This window comes from Heterodontus francisci, chromosome 24 (genome assembly GCF_036365525.1).
Source record: "Heterodontus francisci isolate sHetFra1 chromosome 24, sHetFra1.hap1, whole genome shotgun sequence".
In the NCBI taxonomy this organism is placed as follows: domain Eukaryota; kingdom Metazoa; phylum Chordata; class Chondrichthyes; order Heterodontiformes; family Heterodontidae; genus Heterodontus; species Heterodontus francisci.
Window position 1 is genome coordinate 37,341,062 of NC_090394.1, and position 21,060 is coordinate 37,362,121.

Below are 21,060 nucleotides of genomic sequence, written 5' to 3' on the forward strand. Positions count from 1 at the left end.
TCTCTCTCCACAGATGCTGCCAGACCTAAGCATTTCCAGCATTTCTTGTTTTTATTATTGTTATTATTTATATGGCTGGTCCAGTTCAGTTTCTGGTCAATGGTAACCCCCAGGATGTTGATAGTGGGGGATTCAACACAGTTAATACCATTGACACCAAGGGGAGATGGTTAGATTCTCTTTTGTTGGAGATGGTCATTGCCTGGCACTTGTGTGGCACAAATGTTACTTGCCACTTATCACCCCAAGCCTAGTGTTGTCCAGATCTTGCTGCATTTCTACACAAACTGCTTCAGTATCTGAGGAGTCACGAATGGTGCTGAACATTGTGCAATCATCAGCGAAAATCCCCACTTCTGACCTTATGATGGAGGGAAGGTCATTGATGAAACAGCTGAAGATGGTTGGGCCGAGGACTCTACCCTGAGAAACTCCTGCAGTGATGTCCTGGGACTGAGATGATTGACCTCCAAAACCACAATCATCTTCCTTTGTGCTAGATATGAGTCCAACCAGCGGAGAGTTTTCCTCAATTCCCATTGATTCCAGTTTTGCTAGGGCTCCTTGATGTCATACACAGTCAAATACTGCCTTGATGTCAAGGGTAGTCACTCACACCTCACTGCATTTCAGTGACTTATCCCCTAAATGACATTGCAGTAACTTATACCCTACAATGACTATCTCCAACAAGAGAGAATCTAACCATCTCCCCTTGACATTACCATCACTGAATCCCCCACATCCTGGGAGTTACCACTGACCAGAAACTGAACTGGAGTAGTCATATAAATACTGTGGCTACAAGAGCAGATCAGAGGCTAGGTGTTCTGCTGCAAGTAACCCAGCTCCCGTCCACCGTCTACAAGACACAAGTCAGGAGCGTGATGGAATACTCTCCACTTGCCTGTGGCTCCAAAACCACTCTGGAAGCTCAACACCATCCAGGACAAAGCAGCCCACTTGATCAGCACCCCATCCACCACCTTAAACATTCATTCCCTCCATCACTGATGCACAGTGGCAGCAATGTGTACCACATACAAGATGCACTGCAGTAACTCACCAAGGCTCCTTTGACAACACCTTCCAAACTTGCGACCTAGAGCACCTAGAAGGACAAGGGCAGCAGATGCATGGGAACACCACCACCTGCAAGTTCTCCTTCAAGCCTCACCATCCTAACTTGGAACTATATTGTTGTTCCTTCATTGCCGCTAGGTCAAAAACCTGGAACTCCCTCCATGTGGGTTTCCCTACACCACATGGACTGCAACGGTTCAAGAAGGCAGTTCACCACCATCTTCTCAGGGGCAATTAGAGAGGGGCAACAAATGCTGGCTTTGCCCGTGACACCTGCATCCCATGAAACAAATTTTAAAAACATGGTGAATGTCTAGTTTTAACCAAGCTGGAAAAACTAAAAAGCAAATCAATTGGTTTCTGTAGTATGACTCCTCAGCGGTCCGTTACTAAGTAGGGTTGCGACAGGCCTCGGACAACCTGTCTGAACTCCCTCTCAGCCTAATAATGATGAATAGAGAGAGCTAGAAGATCTAATGAACACACAAAAATTACAAAATAAAAAGAATTAATTCTCAAAGATTGAGCCACTTAAGTCCATTTTTATCCCTACCAACTCCCAACAGTGATGGTCTCAATTCCTATGGAGTGAACATAATAACCACAGCAAATATTTCAATAGCTATCAGGGTCTCTTGCATTCGTGAAACAGCAAGTCAGTCATTGGTGGCATACACTTTTTGCTAAGACAGTGGAATCTGAGCTTATATTTTAACGTTAATTCTAGGATGTCACGTGCAGCTATTATTTGAATATTTAGACATGTCCAATTTTTATGTCCAATTCAAGTGCATGCAAATTATCAGCAAAAGCAAAAGACAAATAATTGGCACATTTATCAAATTGCTGAAATGCGATTTCTCACATCCCATTAGCATCTTGTTAAATAATTTGGCTGAAGTGGGATTTATGCAATTGAATTCAAATAAAGCTTATTTTGCTTTTTCATCAGTTCCCAAAAAGAATGTTAAGCATGGTTTTTCCTCATTATTTAACCACCAAATATAACTAAGATTTGTCACTATCCTCAAAGGAAATAGTGTAGAAACATGCATCTCTGAGAAACTTGCATCTTTGCAATCTCATTTTCAGTTAGGTTGCCTTGCCTGTCTGCAAGGTTCTGCTCTGAAACAGTGTTAGTTCCTTGGTTGGAGGAGATGGCAGAATCCTCAAGGAACAGTGAAAGCAATTAATAAGATAAATCTTAAAATCTAAGAGTATCCAATCAATAACCCAAGAGAATTGGAGGGTTAGTAATCCACAGGTAAACAGCCTATCTAACTTTCTCCCTCATTTGTTAATATGCACAAAAATTGATTAAGGAGTTCTGACACTGAATGATGAAGCTTTGAAGTCGAATGTTCAGACCTATTAAAGCACAGCAGCACAGAAGCATTTGTGATTCCAAGTCAGACAATGGAACATGAATTTGGACCTATCAGTACAGACATAGGCCGGAATTAAATGCCTCCTGCAGGAGCAGGCTGGAGGGTATAAAAGTGAGTGGGGTTGGGGCGGGGGGGGGGGGGGGTGGTTTGCTGTTTCCATCACCTTCCCACCTCCGCTGCAATTTTATGAGTGGCGGGGAGGTGACAAATGGCCCACCCACCCCAGGCCTATTAAGGCCCTTAAGTGGCTAATTAATTGCCAATTAAGGGCCTTCTCCCATCTTCACTGGTATATTACCAGCAGGTAGGCAGTTCAGTAGCTCAGAAGTCCGCCCAGTAAAACCTGGTGGCCTCCTTGCAGGCTGTGGCAGAGGCCTCCTGATCGAGCACCTGTACCTGACACAGGGTTCCCTCTCTTTCCCCGCCACCCCACCGCAACCCCTCCCCCCCATTGCACAAGCTATCCCTATTGGAGCACCTCCCTCCACTCTCTTGAGTGACCTCTCGCTCCCCAACCAGGGCCCAGCCAATTGTCCCCGGCGAGGCCCAACACACTTAGAGGGCCTTGTCCATGTTGCCAGTCCTAGCCGGGTGCAGTCCTAGCATTGGCCACCGCTCTCGGTGACACTGCTGGGACTGAAGAGGCGCTGGCCTACTGTCTGGCTGGCAGCTCTTGGAGACAGTACTTCCTGCCTCAGAGGGGCGGTTGGCCTGCCCGAGGCCATTTAAGGGCCCAGACCTTGTAAAAGCATGGTGTGGCTTCCAGGCCAGGTGGAGGCGGGCTCGCCAGCAACTTTTTCTGCCTGTGGGGGCAGGGCCACTGGCCTGACGTAAAATTCCAGCCATAGTTACCAGCCTGAGTGAATGCTCTTATCTAGCAACCCTTGCAGATACACAATAGTGAAATGTTGCATTCTAGCAGTCTAAAGTTATGGTCTCACTATCAATGGCCATTTTTTTCCTTAACAGTATAGGTACAATAATTGCACAGAGGTCGTACACACTTTACAGGATAGCAAAAGTCCACCATTTCAAAAAGAATTTAGGCAACAATGGAGAGTGCTAACAATGTAGAGAGGACAAGAACCAAGAGTACAGTCTTCTATACATGAGAACTTATGAATTTGGCAATGCATGAATATTATTTTCTCTTATCCCACCTCTCCTTTTCTGCTCTTCTGAAAACCATTTTCCACGGGGCATATCAGATAACTATAAAAGTTGCAGATCTGCGTGAAGTACATTTAGCACTTAGAGATAAGATGTCCACTCTGCAATGAAGTATATAGTTAAGGGATCAAGTGGTTGCTATGACTGTTGCTTACATCTAACTATCACACATTTGACATGTTTTATTTAGTCCCCAGCATAGGAAAAGAAGAAATTCTCATAGGACAATTCTCTTTCTGCTACAGCCAAGGTAGCAGTGTTGAACAAAGGGAATCCTCAGCTTAAAAAGTACTTTCAACTACAAATGTTTAGTCAACAAGTTCTCCAGGCCAACAAACCTAAAACTACACCCAGCTCCAGATAACACTGGGCCAGTAACAACCAACATTGCAGCTGTTCTTTAGCTTACATCAATACGGAGTGCCAAGAAATTAATACTGCTTCTGAATACGTCTCCAATTCTAATACCCTCCACCCTCATCAGGTCTCTTAATGCCATAATATAGCCCTTTCTAGTGGGTAGATAGACAACCTACGAATGCCATGAAACCATTAGGTGCTGCAGAGGCATCATTTTTTCTTTGTAGATTTTTCTGAGGATGCCAATTTCTTACATTTCTTACAATTTCTCTGTTTTCCCCAGAGTAAGCACCATCTGCAACCAGGAAGGTGTGGCACCCTAACTTTCATAACTGACATCCTGAGCCAAAAGGTAGGAGGGAGGAAAAGCAGGTGAGGGATAACTCTTATAAAGTAACTTCACCTTTTGGTTTGACGATGCATGTCATCTACTTGGCATCTCCTCAAAGTAATACAAAGAACTTGCACTCCCCCAGCCATAGTTCACTACATTGGCTGTTGATCTACCACATAGCTCCAAGCCTTTTTGCAAGTTAATTATGTTTCTAGCATGAATTGAAGTCCTACCAGTCCTCAGAGGACATCAGAGCTCCAAATTTCTGTGATTTTGCACCAATTGGATGCACATACTCCATGCTTGTTTTACTGGGTCATTTAGGTGCAGGACATAGAGGTTCATGGGCCACATATCAAGTTGAAAAAAACAAATCAGTGTTCTTATTCATTTCCAGGCTGCTGATCCTGATAGAACTTGCTATTCTGCATTAGGATTTATCCACCAAGTGGCTGCAGCTTCAAGAACAGCCCTTTGCATGCCTCCAAATCAATGTGACAATGCAGGCAAGAAATAATAGCAAATAGAATGGAATTTCCTGGACCTTGTGTGTCTTATTGCTAGCACTAACAGCCAGTGTAGCCTATGGGCTGTATTTTGGGTATCCTGTACTAATGTTTTTTTGTTGTGCTGCTCATACTGAGCCACAGGATATCCTGTTCAATAACAAGCAAACAACACATTGTTATAAAATACAGTAGAGTTGCTCAAGGATTTGATTGGATCATGTCTTACTTGTGGAGTTCAGGTACCAAAAGTCAAAATAGATGTGCATGAAGAACAAAATAAATAAATTAAAATGAATAGGAAGGGCTGAGGTAGCAAAGACAAATAAAATAAGTAGCATAGGACAGGATAACTGAAATAAGGAATGAGTGAAAAAGAAATGGAAAAACATATGGGTAAAAATAAATTTTTTAAAATTAACTAGGAAGGGTGGGGTGGATGAGGACATAAATAAAAGGTTGGGTAAAAATAAATGAGTCGGAACTGACCCCACTGAAAAACAAAGATGAACCCAAGTGGAAATGAGCTAATAAATTAGCAAGTACATAATTGGAAAATAAATGAGTGAGTGAGAAGGAACAAAGCCAGCTAGAAAATAAAGAAATAAGTCAGAAGGATGGACGGTGGTTTTGAAGAAATAAATGAACAAACAGCCTAGATGGAAATAAACCATTTGAACTAAACGAAATGGGTTTGGATAATATATGATAGCATAGAGAAGAAAGGGACAAATTTAGCATGGCAAGAAGTACTACATTACTCAGACTGCAAGAGAAAGCAACCAGATGGTAAGGTTAATGGGAGAAATACTAAAATTAGATGTACATATACAATGTCAGAAGCGTTCAAAACAAAATGGTGTAACTGGAGGCAATGGTAACAATCAGCAATGTTATCAAAATCACAGAAACACAGCTACCCCTGGGCAATGGATGAGTAAATAGCTTACAAAAGGTAGAGGATATTCACAAAGGATAGAGAAAACAGATGCAATGGGCAAACTGAAATGCTAAAGTAGTCAAGCTAGCACTACAGCCATTGTATGAAACCATCCGGGCAGAAGCATTCCACAGAGCGAGGGCAATATTTGTGCCATACTATAAGATCATCAGGCCAAAAGAGAGAGAATGCCTCATCACAAAATTAAGCAAAAAAAAGGATGAGGCAGTTTAGTCAGTCCACTATACATTGGAAAAGATTTGAAAATCATTAATGCAGTGCATTCAGGAGCTGTTGTGCACAAGACTTTTCTGCACTTAGATTTTGCAGAGAACCATTAGGCAATAGCCATCATGCACACAATAACTTTCAATTTGACTTGGATAAGAGGGTGTACATTTAACCAAATCTGAGTATTGTTATGACCAAGGCAGGAGGAGTGCACTGTTTATTCTCGTTCCATTTCTCCATGGGTCACAATAAATATTTATATTTTTTCCTACTTACCGATACGGTCAATCATAGACTCCATTTTTTTATCCCAGAATAAACACACCAACCAACTTTCTTTAATAAACAACAAAATTATCAGTTGATTATAAAACAAGTCTTCACCAGTAATGAAAAGCATAAACACACAGAGTGAAATATTAAATTTCCCTTTTTACCTTAGCCCCTCACACTCACACACACACAGACCAGTTAAGCAGGAAAATAAAGGGATTTTTGTTTTTACAGCTCTATTACAGACAACAAAAAAAACCACTTGGCCTGAATACTTGCTCATTCTTGAAGAAACTGCCGATGATATATGTTGTATTCCAAAACTGGCATACAGTCTGGCTTCCAAGTACACGTAGACGGGACACTGGGATCTTTTAGAACAGTTCTTTACAGGTGGCATTAAAGAAAAACCTGTTAAATTAATTCTCAATGACAGGAGACGAGATGAGTTGACACAGTGGACTTCTCAGGATCTTTTAGCAGGATGCTGGAAAGCTGAGTCGGGTTGTGGTCTTCTCTCCTTCCTTGGGAGTTCTCTTCCTTTTTATACAGTTCAACCCCAACTCAAAACAATTCAAAAGCAAAACTGACAACAGGAGGTCAACCTTTTACCTCCGTCAATCTTGACCTGTCATTTCTTTGAAAACAACTTCGCCAGGTGTTCAAAGTTATCTGTTGTTTATTGAGCTGGAAGTCAGATGGTTTCCCAGAGAGGCTCACTTTCCTCACAAGACTTCTCAGTGCCCCTTTTAAAAAACATTTTCAGGGACTGTTTTTCAAAGTTAAGTGGCCTTTACATAACCGCCTTTGAAAACCCCAAAGTTTAAAATTCCTTCAATCTTTCAAAAATGAACCATCAAAAAATATATTTAACAAAACAGAGGCTTTCACAACAGTATGCACATTCAGGTGGGCAGGTTTCAGCGATACAAGGATTTAAGCTTGCTAACATCGACATGGGGGCACTGTATCTGATATCAGAATTTATCTGTTAAGGATAAATTAATACCCTTCGCAAACATTATATGGCACTTGCCAGACAAAAATGAGGCAAGGCAAAATGAAAATGCTCCAAAATTGTGGAAAAAATTAAAAGGGAGATCTGGGGGGGGTAAAAGAAAAAAAAATTACAAAGCTGGTAGGGAAAAGAGATGAGTATAGATTATACAGAAGCAAGTCAAAAAAGAGTAGGGATATCAAAAGAAAATTGGAACCAGATAAAGCAGCCAATGCAAATGTACCCCCTCAAAGAAAACTAATTTATTTGACTTTTGTTACCTCAGCCCTTCTTATTCATTTTCATCGCTTTTCTGTGAAATACAAGAAAATTAGAGTAATAAAATAAACAATTTAAAAACTGTGTGACCCAAAATGAGTCAAACATCAGAATGACAAAAAGATATTTCAAATGTCAAATGGTTGCTTCTGCGAGCCGTGGAAGGAAACTAATATATCAAACAGAGGCTGCGGGATTTAGATACGACTGAAGTAGGCATTCCAGGTGGGCTTAAGTGACTGAAATCTGTTAAGAACCTCGGATCGATGAAATAGACCCCAAGACGCTTAGGAACACAAGAGGAGATTTGTAAAGTAGAGACTGTTTTCTTTTGAGAGTTAAGAGTTAGAAAACAGACTGAAAAATAGGCAAGTGTTCTGATGAAGGGTCACTGACCTGAAACGTTAACGCTGCTTCTATCTCCACAGATGCTGCCAGACCTGCTGAGTATTTCCAGCATTTCTTGTTTTTATTTTATTATATATGAATAGGAAAATTTTGTTCCCACACTCCAAAAGATTTAGAGTCATGCAAGCAATGAGATCCACTAGTCTCACTTTAATAACCAGTATAATCAATAATCAGAAAAGCAAATAGAAAATAACCAAATAAACAATAACCCATAGAGTGTTGGAAGCCTGGATTTGCCTGCTGAACCACAGGCTTTTTTTTTGAGAATGTGATATCGCAAATTGACAAAGTGGGGAAAGGAGTTGGGGCAGTGGGGGGGGGGGGGGCGGTAAGCAGCAACGGCCAAATGTAATAATCTTAGCACCATGCTAGCTAATATCAGCTTACTCCATTCAGGGTGAAAATCTGGAACCTTGTTTATCCAGATGGTTCAGTTCAACAATGAGCAATGCACTTCATAACTAATCTATTGAAGGGGAGTTCCTCATTATTTTAATAGTTTGCTACATGTCAAATATTTAAAATTCACTGTCTTATTTCATCTGAAGACGATGCATTAAAATAAAACCTTCCCTCCAAAAAAGTCATCTGTGGTAATGTTTAAGTTGAGCATTTTCTCATTTTAATTTATAACCACATTAAAAAACAGATGATTAAATAGAATTTCTATGAACTGCCAGCCTGAGAAGCACAAAATGATCAATATATACATGATTTGGTAAATGAGTTATGCATTTATTTCCAGTAAACGGTGCATAAAGAGGCAATTGACTGACGTAGCCTTTTATCGGCAAAGAAGCATCCTCGTATCAAGGATGAAGTGTCGTGATGATATGTTCACAGAATGCTATTTAACTAACTTATCTTTTAATAACATGTCACACTTCACACATCTGAAGATTTCCCAATCCTTTCTTCTTGCTTTGCTTCTTACATTACTTCCTCACAAACTGAATTAACTGAAATTTGAATTAAATCACATTACTCCCATTGCAAACTAGGCCTATAAGTAGGTGTATCACAATCTTAAGGTGTGTAGTTTCTTGTAATATATTTGCACTGAGTTGCACATCAAAAGACCATTAAGCAGAAGTGTTTGCTAACACCTACATTATACAATCATGAATAGATTTATTAGATCTAAATCTCATGCCATTATTTAAATAACAAGAAAAACATATACTTCAGTCAGTTATCCCTACACGTTACTAAATAGAAATTCTAATGGGAGCCAGATGGACAGTTTCAACCTTACCTCATTATAATAGTCTAAACTACAAGTGAAGAAGGGTCACTGACCTGAAATGTTAACTCTGCTTCTCTCGCCACAGATGCTGCCAGACCTGCTGAGTATTTCCAGCATTTCTTGTTTTTAGTTCAGATTTCCAGCATCTGCAGTATTTTGCTTTTATTAAACTACAGGTTGCTTTTCAATTTTAGGCCTATATGGTAAATGGGGAATTAATTATATAATTTTCTTCATGTATTATGAAGACTTGGAGACAGAGAAATAAATCAGCAATAATAAATCCACTACAAGTCTGAGTGAAAATAAGGAACAGGAGATAATTACACAAAGTTCAGGACAGTGAACAAATGTCAATAGGGATCTGTATGAAATGCACAAGAGCTTCATGTGCAACCTTCAGCAGAATTGGAACAAAAGCAGCTCCCGACACCTCAATAGGATAGAATGTTAATAAATTAATTTTCTTTTGTTAAACTATTTTAGATTTGAATTAATAAGTAACAGTAGTCCATTCAACCCTCTGCCACAACAAAAAACTACATCAGTGTTTAAATTACATTTCAGTCACTCCACAGGCACAATGACTGGGTCCACCTAGTCAATCAGCCCAACCAGGGCAGCCAAAGAAAACGTGGGTGTGCGCATGTATGTGAAGAAAGATGGAGAAAGATTCAGTGCATCAAAATTCAGTATTATGGAAGTGAACAGGAATTAATTAATTTGGTCCATTAGAATTCTAACAACATGTAACGAACAGAGGAGAAAAGAGCACTGGAAAAGCAATAAGTAGGATAAACTTGGCCTGTTGTAGCTGAGATCTCAAAACCCTTTCAACAGACTGAATAGGCAGGCTATCTTTTCTCGAAAAAGAGAGAAAGTTGAGAGGTAACCTGATGGAGATATTGAAGTTATGACCGCTGATAGAGTAGACAAAGAGAGGATGTTTTGACGTAGACAGCCCAAAACTAGGAATTATAAATATGAGATAGTTACTAATAAATCCAACAAGGAACTCAGAAAAAATCTCAAAGATTGGAACACACCATCACAAGTAGTTGAGGCGACCTCAACTCTATTTCCCGCTAAACTGCTGACCACCCAACTTCCCTTCCTGGCTCCCATGTTACTCGTTCTCTCTCCTTAAGTACAGCACCCCTCCTCAAAAAAACCTACCCTTAACTCCTCCATTCTTGCAAATTACCACCCCATCTTCACCCTCCCCTTCCTCCCCAAGTCCCCAAGTCCTTGAACGTGTCAGCCTCTTAAATGTGTCCATTTTTCCTGGAATTCCATGGTTAAATATCTTCAATCAGGTTTCCGCCTCTGCCACAGTACCGAAACGGCTATTATCAAAGTCATAAATGACAACCTGACTGTGACAAAAGTAAACTATCTCCCCATCCATCTTGATCTGTATGCAGTCTTTGACAGGGCTAACTACATCACCCTCCTCCGTTATCCAGCTGGGTGGGACTGCACTCGCCTGGTTCCATTCTTATCTATTTCAGTACAGTCAAAGAATCACCTGCAATGGCTTCTCTCCTGGCTCCCACACTAATATCTCTGGTGTCTACCAAGGATCTATCCTTGGCCCCTTCCTATTTTTCATCCACATGCTGCTCCTTGGCAAGATCACCCGAAAACAGTACATCAGTTTCCACACGTCCACTGACGATACCTCACTCTACCTCACCATCATCCCTCTCAACCGCTCCATTGTCTCTAAATTGTCAGACTGCTTGCCCAGCATCCAACTAAATATTGTTATAATGGATTGTTTGCTGCATGTCCATCATCTTTCATAAATGGAAGAATGCCATTTGAGTATTGCGTGCAGTTCTGGTCACCGCATTATAGGAAGGATGTGGAAGCTTTGGAAAGGGTGCAGAGGAGATTTACTAGGATGTTGCCTGGTATGGAGGGAAGGTCTTACGAGGAAAGGCTGAGGGACTTGGGGTTGTTTTCGTTAGAGAGAAGGAGGAGGAGAGGTGACTTAATAGAGACATACAAGATAATCAGAGGGTTAGATAGGGTGGATAGTGAGAGTCTTTTTCCTCGGATGATGATGGCAAACACGAGGGGACATAGCTTTAAGTTGAGGGGTGAAAGATATAGGACAGATGTCAGAGGTAGTTTCTTTACGCAGAGAGTAGTAGGGGCATGGAACGCCCTGCCTGCAACAGTAGTAGACTCGCCAACTTTAAGGGCATTTAAGTGGTCATTGGATAGACATATGGATGAAAATGGAATAGTGTAGGTCAGATGGTCGGCGCAACATCGAGGGCCGAAGGGCCTGTACTGCGCTGTAATGTTCTAATTCTAATTCCAACCAACCAAATATTAAGACTGAAGCCACTGCCCACGGTCCCTGCCACAAACTCCATTTCTTAACTGCCAACTCCATCCCTCTCCCTACCTATTGTCTGAGGCTGAAGTCTGCTTGCAACCTTCGTGTCATATTTGACCCCAAGGTGAGCTTCTGACCAAATATCGTGCTATCACTAAGACCGCTTATTTTCACCTCAGTAACATTAACTGCCGGTGCCCCGCCTCAACTCATACTGCTGCAGAAACCCTCATCTATGCCTTTGTTACTTCTAGACTTGACTATTCCAATGAACTCGTGATCAGTCTCACACATTCTACCATCCGTAAACTTGAGGACATCCAAAACTCTGCTGCTCTCGTCTTAACTTGCAACACGTCCCATTCACCAATCACACTGTGCTTGCTGACCTACATTGGCTCCCAGTTAATCAATGCCTCACCTTTAAAATTCTCATCCTTGTTTTCATATCACTCCATGTCCTCACCCCCACCCTGATCTCTAATCACATCCAGCCTCACAACCCTTTGAGATAGCTGTGCTCCACCAATTCTGGCCTCTTGCGTATCTTCAAATGTAATCACTCCACTGTTGGTGGCCACACCTTTTAAACTCTGGAATTCCCTCTCTAAGCCTCTCTACATCTCTTTCCTCCTTTAAGACACTCCTTAACTCTTCAATTCTGGGTACTGCCTGTGTGGAGTTTGCAAGTTCTCCCTGTGTCTGCGTGGGTTTTCTCCGGGTGCTCCGGTTTCCTCCCACAAGCCAAAAGACTTGCAGGTTGGTAGGTAAATTGGCCATTATAAATTGCCCCTAGTATAAGTAGGTGGTAGGGAAATATAGGGACAGGTGGGGATGTGGTAGGAATATGGGATTAGTGTAGGATTAGTATATATGGGTGGTTGATGGTCGGCACAGACTCGGTGGGCCGAAGGGCCTGTTTCAGTGCTGTATCTCTAAAAAAAAACCTACTTCTTTTTTGGTCATCTATCTTTATATCTCCTTCAGTGGCTCGGTGTCAAATTCTGTTTTATAATTCTCCTGTGAAGTGCCTAGGAAATTTTGGTACATTAAAGGTGCTATAAAATACAAATAGCAAAGATACTTTTAATGGAAACTAGATGAGTATGAGGCAGAATGGAATAGAAGAATATGCAGATAAGGTCAGGTGAAGCAGGGTGGCAGGAGGCTGGTGTGGCACATAACTGGCGTAGACCAACTGAGCCAAATGGCCTGTTTCTGTGCTGTAAACTCTATGTATTTCCATATAATAATACTGCTTCTATTCTTCACCAAGCAGGTTGATGACCTATTCCCTGAGACTTCCTCATGATTAAGAACAATGCCAAACAAGTCTAATTGGGACTAATTGGACAATCTTTCAAAGAGCTCACATAGGCATGATGGGCTGAATGGCCCCCTTCTGTGCTATCTCATTCTTTGAAATTAACCCCATTGGCAGGGAGTCAAAACCTACTGGTTACACAGCGCATTCCAAAGTCAACCACCAAAACAACTTTAAATGCTTTTGTTCCTCCATGCTGATTTACAAATAAAGGTGATGGCAGCCGTCAGAAAATCAACACATAATCGAGTAAACAAAAAAAAGTGTGCGGCGAAAACTCATGCTACATTAATAAAGGAACACATTACATAGTATAAAATCTATATTAAGGTGTGGCACTTTGGGTCAAGGTGAGCAAAAAAAGAGCTTTTCTCGCAAGAAAAATAGATCAAAATCAGGCACAACCTGTAAAAGCAAATGCATAGAATATGGCAAGATTTATAGAATCCTATACATCATGTTTAACTCAAATGACTTTTTAAAAAAATATACAAACACAAACACACAATGCGGGATATGCATTGGGCAATAACGCTCCCCACTATCAAATATCCATGACTACACACTATCCAGTCTGTGTGAAGAATGGCCATTTCACCAAGGACAGCTGGCACTGAGGAATCCCTACTTTCTCTTCAATGCTCTCAGCCTGATGGCAGAGTCTAACTGATAAGATAGAATTTCCATGCTGTAAGCGAGCTTCTATTAATTGGTGCCCTGAAGCAGCAAAGCTTGCTCAGGCTGAAAGTAATAAAGCCCGAGGGAATTATAGAATTTGTAGCACATTTGGCCCAACTGGTCTTTGCTGGTGTTTATGCTCCACACAAGCTGCCTTCCAACCTACTTCATCCAACGCTATTGGCATAACCTTCTGTGCCTTTCTCCATCATTTACTTATCTAGCTTCCCTTAAATACATCTATGCTATTCCCCTCAACCGCTCTTTGCGGTAGCAAGTTCCACATTCTAACTGGGTAAAGCAGTTTCTCCTGAAATTTTACTGGATTTATTAGAGACTCTCTTACATTTGTGTTCTCTAGTTTTGGAGCCATGCCAGACCCAAGCACCTTTCTTCCCAAAACAGCAAGTCAAAGCTGTGATTCTCAGTAGCACAGCAACAGGATGAGAGTAAGTGAATATGAATGTGGCGATGGAGCCAGGCCAAGGAGCAGTAGGGACCAGTGAGAAAACGCAGGTGGAGTGGCTGAGAAGGTGCATGCTTTATAATAAATGTTGATTTCAGTATGTTTGCATTGAGTTGGGTTTTTCTTTGGTTTTATCAAATATCACAACTGAGGACCCTATCACAGGGTAGCCATGAAATAGCCCGCTTGATTTAAAAAGTACAGGATGAAAACCACGTTCGGCGAGAGATTCCTGGATAGCACATGGAATGAGGACAGTACAGGGATGAGGTTAGAAGGATAATAGTGTTGCTCTAAGAGGAACTTCAATCCACCCAATAGAAACTGGAAATTTAATAATGCAAATCAAGCAACAGAATCAGAAATTATAAATTTGCTGTATACTTGCTTTGGGGCCATGTGCTATCAACTCGACTAGGGAAAACTACATCAGGGTTGGATTCTGACCAGTGATAGGACAGCAACCACAAATTATGATTGGAACCTCCAGCAATGTCTAACCATATTACAATTGCACTTCAGGTTATCCAGCAATCAGCACCAGTATTATTTATTTTTATTTATAGATACAGCACTGAAACAGGCCCTTCGGCCCGAGTCTGTGCCGACCAACAACCACCCATTTGCACTAACCCTACAGTAATCCCATATTCCCTACCACCTACCTACACTAGGGGCAATTTACAACGGCCAATTTACCTATCACCTGCAAGTCTTTGGCTGTGGGAGGAAACCGGAGCACCCGGCGAAAACCCACGCGGTCACAGGGAGAACTTGCAAACTCCACACAGGCAGTACCCAGAATCGAACCCAGGTCCCTGGAGCTGTGAGGCTATGGTGCTAACCACTGTGCCACTGCCAGGACAAAAATATACACATGATTTTAAAAAGCCAAAATTTCAAAGGAATGTAGAATGACTGAAAGAAATTAACTGGCAAACATATTTCAAACATATCTCAGTTGGGCGGGGGGGGGGGGGGGGGAGCTGCAGGAGAATAGCATACTACAGCATTCACTCTGCAAGTGGTCGGCTTCACTGTATAATGTATAATTACAGAGGCAGAAGACATTATTAGGGGAATGAGGAAATGGCAGAGACGTTGAACAAATATTTTGTGTCCGTCTTCACAGCAGAAAACACAAATTACATACAAGAAATAGTGGGTAACCAAGAGGCTAATGAGAGAATAAGGAACTAAAGGTAATTAATATCAGCAGAATCGAAATATTGGAGAAACTTAAGGGACACTGACAAATCCCCAGGACCTGATGGCCTACATCCTTGGGTTTTAAAAGAGGTAGCTGCAGAGATAGTGGATGCACTGGTTATGATTTTCTAAAATTCCCTAGATTCTAGAACAGTCCCAGCAGATTTTTTTTGGGAAATAGTAGGCCATTTGGCCCCTTGAGCCTACTCTGCCATTCAACTAGATCATGACTGATCTTCTATCTCAATGCCATTTTCCCAAACTGTCCCTATATCCCTTGATATCTTTAATACCTAGAAATCTATCGATCTATCTTGAATATATTCGATGGCTGAGCATCCACAGCTCTCTGCGGTAGAGAACTCCAAAGATTCACGACCTTTTTTGAGTGAAGAAATTCCTCCTCATCTCAGTCCTAAGTGACCTACCTCTTAATCTGAGACTGTGCCCCCTAGTTCTAGACACCCCCAGCCAGGAGAAACATCCTTCCTGCATTTACCCTGTTGAGCCCTGTAAAAATGTTGTATTCTAAACCCTAGAGAATGTAGACCCAGTCTCCTCAATCTCTCATAGCACAATCCTACCATCCCAAGGCTCAGTCTGGTGAACCTTTGTTGCACTCCCTCTATGGCAGCAGCTTTTCTTTTGCATAATTTCCATTTGAATTAAGTGAATTTGAGTTAAGAGGAGTAGAGTTTGGACATTTCTGTGCACCCACTTTACCAGTCTGGAAAATTTATTTATTTATTTAGAGATACAGCACTGAAACAGGCCCTTCGGCCCACCGAGTCTGTGCCAACCAACAACCACCCATCTATACCAACCCCACAGTAATCCCATATTACCTACCACCTACCTACACTAGGGGCAATTTACAATGGCCAATTCACCTATCACCTGCAAGTCTTTGGCAGTGGGAGGAAACCGGAGCACCCGGCGAAAACCCATGCGGTCAGAGGGAGAATTTGCAAACTCCGCATCAAGTCCATCACCTGAACTACAGTCACATCAGAACCATTTCACTATTTGCTGGAGTTTGCTGTGCAGAGCAAACACACTCGATCCTATGGTTCTGCATTAATGGGAATCTGTGTCATTCCCCAGCCAAATGTGTAATCGTCAGTAGTTATATCTTTCTCTGAAATTAATATTGATGTGCAGTGCGGCATGAAAATAAACAAATCACAAAAATCACATCTTTTGAAATGCATCTGGGCAATTGATTAATATTAATCTAGTGGAGAGAGAAAGTAGAGGTGGTGACTTTATCTTAGCCATTGTATAAACAGTACTTAAATTCTCTGCATTAATTTACTAAGTCACAGACTGAACTGCTGAAAGCCTAAAATCAAGGCAAATGAAAAGAAACAAAACGAGCCACAATCACAACATCTGGAATCTCTTCAATTCCTGAAGATTGCCAACCAGGAAGTGATTCAACTATATGGGCACACTGTTGTTTAACAGGAATGACAAAGGGATCTTAATGGAATTGATATTCTAATTCAGGTCTGCCTACTTATTCAACTTTGATTTTGTCCTTATACAACAAATAATTGGAACAGTACTGTCAAGCCAACCATCACCTGACGCTGAAGTCCTTTATAAGTACATCGTCCTTCTTTTTTTTTCCCCATTTGATAAAATGAGACAATTAAAGCATACGTGGCCAGTGGCACATCAAGCCGGCACACACACCCACACTGAACTGAGATGAGAAAAAGAAACTGTTGAAAAGGAGCCATTATTTTGTGAAGAATCCTCAGCATACAGACCCTTACTGACTTTGGTCAATGCTAATGACTCGCACAGCTGGTAATACTTATGTTTCATGAGATCTTCTGTCTTTACGTTTCAGTGTTATTTTCTTTGAAAGCAGTGTATTTATCCGACAGGATAGGCTCTGGCTAATAGTTATTTGCAAAACTGCTTTCAGTGCAGTATACATATCAACTTTACAGCCATTGATTAAAGACTGACATGGAAATCTAGCAGCTGGGAAGCAAATTATTGATCAATGGTACCTCTTGTCCCTGTTCTTGGGCTCACACAAATGGTTTAAATTACCCGAACTGGTGCTAAGTCACATTTGTGCAATAGGTCATGATAGAAACCTAGATTATGTCGTCTTGGCAGCACAGTGGATTACAGCAATGTCCTTAACAGCCTGGATTCAATCAACCCACATTGATTTTGATGAACATCTCCAGTCTGTTGTCTCCAACGGCTCTCTAAGTAAAGTAAGTCTGGAAGTTCCTTGTAAGCATTGGCCACAACACATGCTTGACCTTAGTTAATGGCATTAAATTGTGGACATTACTGCTGCCGCAGGATGACTGATGTGGCAAATGGAAACACTGGTGCAGTACATGATGCTCTGTGAAGTTTTAACACATTGATAGGGCAGAGTTGAAGAGCCTTTACTCTGCAGGCCTGTGATTGTTTGATGTCAACACCTGGTGTCAACTTTCCAAAAGTAACACCCTTGATGAGCATAAAGTCTGTTTTTTAAATAATACCTAATCAATGCCCCACACAAAGAACTGAGTTTAAGATTCTGGGGTTCAACACAATCACTTGAAATTCCTGGTCTGTTGCAACTCCCATCACAAAGACTTGTGAAAACCCAAAAGGATCATCTTATATAAAGGCCCAATTGACAATCTGCTGAAACTTCCACAATAGCATATTCCACCCCTATGGCAAAGGCACTGCAATATTCATCAAGTGGCATACAAGTTACAAAAGCTTAATCTTACCAGAAGCAAAGTGCACCTTATGTAGGCCTGCTGGCTCAGTCCTGAAACAAATGCCCAATTTCCCCACTCCCTGCCACCAAAAAATGCATTATTTCTATTGAAAAGGTTGACAGATTATCATGTGACCCTGGTTAGGCAAAACCTATCAACCATAGACTGCACGGTCAGAGAACATCACAAACTATAGAAAGCAAATAAGGATCCAATAACCAAAATCACCAATGCGGTCCTGATTTCACCCCAAAGGGCACTCCTGTAGTGAATGCATAGAGTCCATATAGAGACATACAGTGCTTATTCTCAGATGCCTACTCCAAGTTGAGCGTCTAGCTGAAGTTTTTACTCAAGCACGCTTGTCTACAATACCCCAACACATCTTAACTCCAATCTCAAACTCAGAAGGACATTCCCTACATCACCAGTAAGACATTTCAATTGTCCAACTTTTTGCATGCCTTACCTCACTGACTCTACAAGTATGAATCTGGCCTCTGCTTATATCCTCCCTAGGATGAATGCAACTCCCCACAGAATCAAACCCATACCCTATCATTCCATGACATACCACATGTAATTTCTGTTGTAGTACTGGGCTACCCTGTGACCAAACAAAATGGTTGCATCTAATACAGCCAAAGAAACTGAGTTAGTCCATACTGGCACATAAACCAACCAGGAGGTGACCCTGTACTCAGATTAGTTCTGTAAATGGAATCCTCAACTGGACACTGTAATTTTAGATTTATTGCAATAACAAAGACAGATTGAGTCTCTCCAGATCTAGCTAACCTCAAGTATAATGTAATCTTTTGAAAAATTATTAGGGTCAAAGTTCAAAATTTCATTGACTAGAGTATTTTGCTTTAAGAGATAATTGGGTTTCAGTGGAGAAGATTTCTCAGTGTTGGCATTAGCTGCAACCTTTCCTTTCTTATGATAAAATATAATTTCACATGGACTTATTATTATTCAACCTCAAAGTCAATTTGAAAGTCAGTTGAAACAAGAAATTAAAAAAAAAAACTTAGGGACAGAAGTTGCAGCAGCTGTAAAAGGAATGAAGCCCAAAACTTGCTTAACTCATCATGAGCCCCATAAGATTGAGTATCTGGCATTATTTCCTCACATTCAATATTAAAATTCATTGCGTTTATAATTATCACACCTTGGTTGTTAACTCTTAGTACGAACATGAATATAACATGTGCACTTCCCATCGCATCTCCAAGGTATGTTGTAGTTAACAGGAGAGAAAAGGAACAAAAAACCAAACAGGAGGAGGCCATTCAGACCGAGCCTACTCCTCCATTCCATTAGATCACAACTGATCTGTACCTCAACCACATTTCCCCCACTTAGCTCCAGATCCATTGACACCCTTAACTAACAAAATATTTATATAAAACACATTAACAAATAATGAATATGCTAAAATATTAAGTCTGTAATCCCACCTCAGGTTTTAGAGAATTGCTAGAAACACACAGGATTTAGGATTTCATCAAAATCCCATACTTGACTAAATCAGATTTTTGCCCTTTTGATGGGGTGGCAGGGGACGGAGAAGAAACTTACCTCTCACCATGAGACACATATTAAAGCAGTTTGTTTAATTGCAGATTGTTTTGGGATAAATAGAGCTGATAGATATTTGCATTTTACCTGAAATATGACAACTTTTGAGCAACATCTCTTTTTCTCCAAGATCCCATTTTAGAAACGAGAAAACAAACCAAATACAATAGAAAATCAGAAGGAGGTGGGGACATCAATATACAGTGCTAGATTACACAAACATGCAACAAATGGGCAATTATATATGTCAACTCTAATTCTTTTACATGTTATCACTATTATTCCTTTAATTCTCAAATCATTTAATCGTGGCATATACTTGCTGTTGAAAAATCTTCAACGACCTTGGAAGGTGACGCAGAAATTGCTCTTGGCAAGTTCAATTCAAGTTACAATAATGAAGAGTCAATGAACTCACATAAAACTCATTTACCTGTAGCCATCAATAACATTTGTATTTATGAGCTTTAAATAGCCATCGCCTGACATACGTTTGTGCAGGATTTTTCATACTTTGATGATACCCCTGAAAATAATTGGCACGGCAGAAAGATAAACCACACAATAGCATCCTGCTGAGTAACTCTTAGATTAATAAATTTCCTTTATAGCTTTCAAGATACAGACTGACAATTTTTCCTTTCCCCTTCTCTCTTGTTCATTTCCTCTGCTCTGTGCCATATCTTTCAGGTTATAGATTAGAGGGAGAAATGGAGAAAGAACAGAAGCAAAGAAAAAGTTACTCATGAGGTTTCTTAATGATTTTAACACCATTAAGGCTCTGAACTCAAAGGATCACACCATGATACAGCACAGCAGGTGGCCATTTGACCCATCATATCTGTGCTGAGTCTATGGCAAAGTGATCCAATTTGTCCCACTATCCTGCTCTTACCCCTTCAAATATTTATCTAATTCTCTTTTGAAAGTTGCACTATGTTAACAGAAGACACAGATGGTGAAAAACAAGCTCAGCCAACAAGACAGACTGGCTGGATGGTGATAGAGTTGCACTGCAACTTCGCATAGATAAGTTGCGGAACCATTAATTGCCCAAGTTCAAAGTATCCATAAGGTCTAAGACTGGGACAACACTATTTGTTGAAGGTTCCGATTTCCCAGCGGGTAGACTTGTTTTGCTGTTGCTGTAGCTCAGAGGCAGAGTCCTAGGCCCAACCATCTTCAGCTGCTTCATCAATGACCTTCCTTCAATCATAAGGTCAGAAGTAGGGATGTTTGCTGATGATTGCACAATATTCAGCACCATTCACGACTCCTCAGATACTGAAGCAGAAATGCAGCAAGACCTGGACAATATTCTGGGTTAAAATCCTGGAACTCCCTTTCTAACAGCACTGTGGGTGTACCTACCCCTCATGGACTGCAGCGGTACAAGAAGGCAGCTCACCACCACCTTCTCAAGGGCAATTAGGGATGGGCAATAAATGCTAGCATAGCCAGTGATGCCCACATCCCATGAA

At 41.0% G+C, this 21,060-nt stretch overlaps 1 protein-coding gene across 5 annotated transcripts in view; it reads right to left on the reverse strand.

The window, feature by feature from the left end:
- mad1l1 (mitotic arrest deficient 1 like 1) overlaps positions 1–21,060 on the reverse strand; it is a 999,406-nt gene that overhangs the window by 800,295 nt on the left and 178,051 nt on the right. The gene's annotated exons all lie outside the window — the stretch shown is intronic.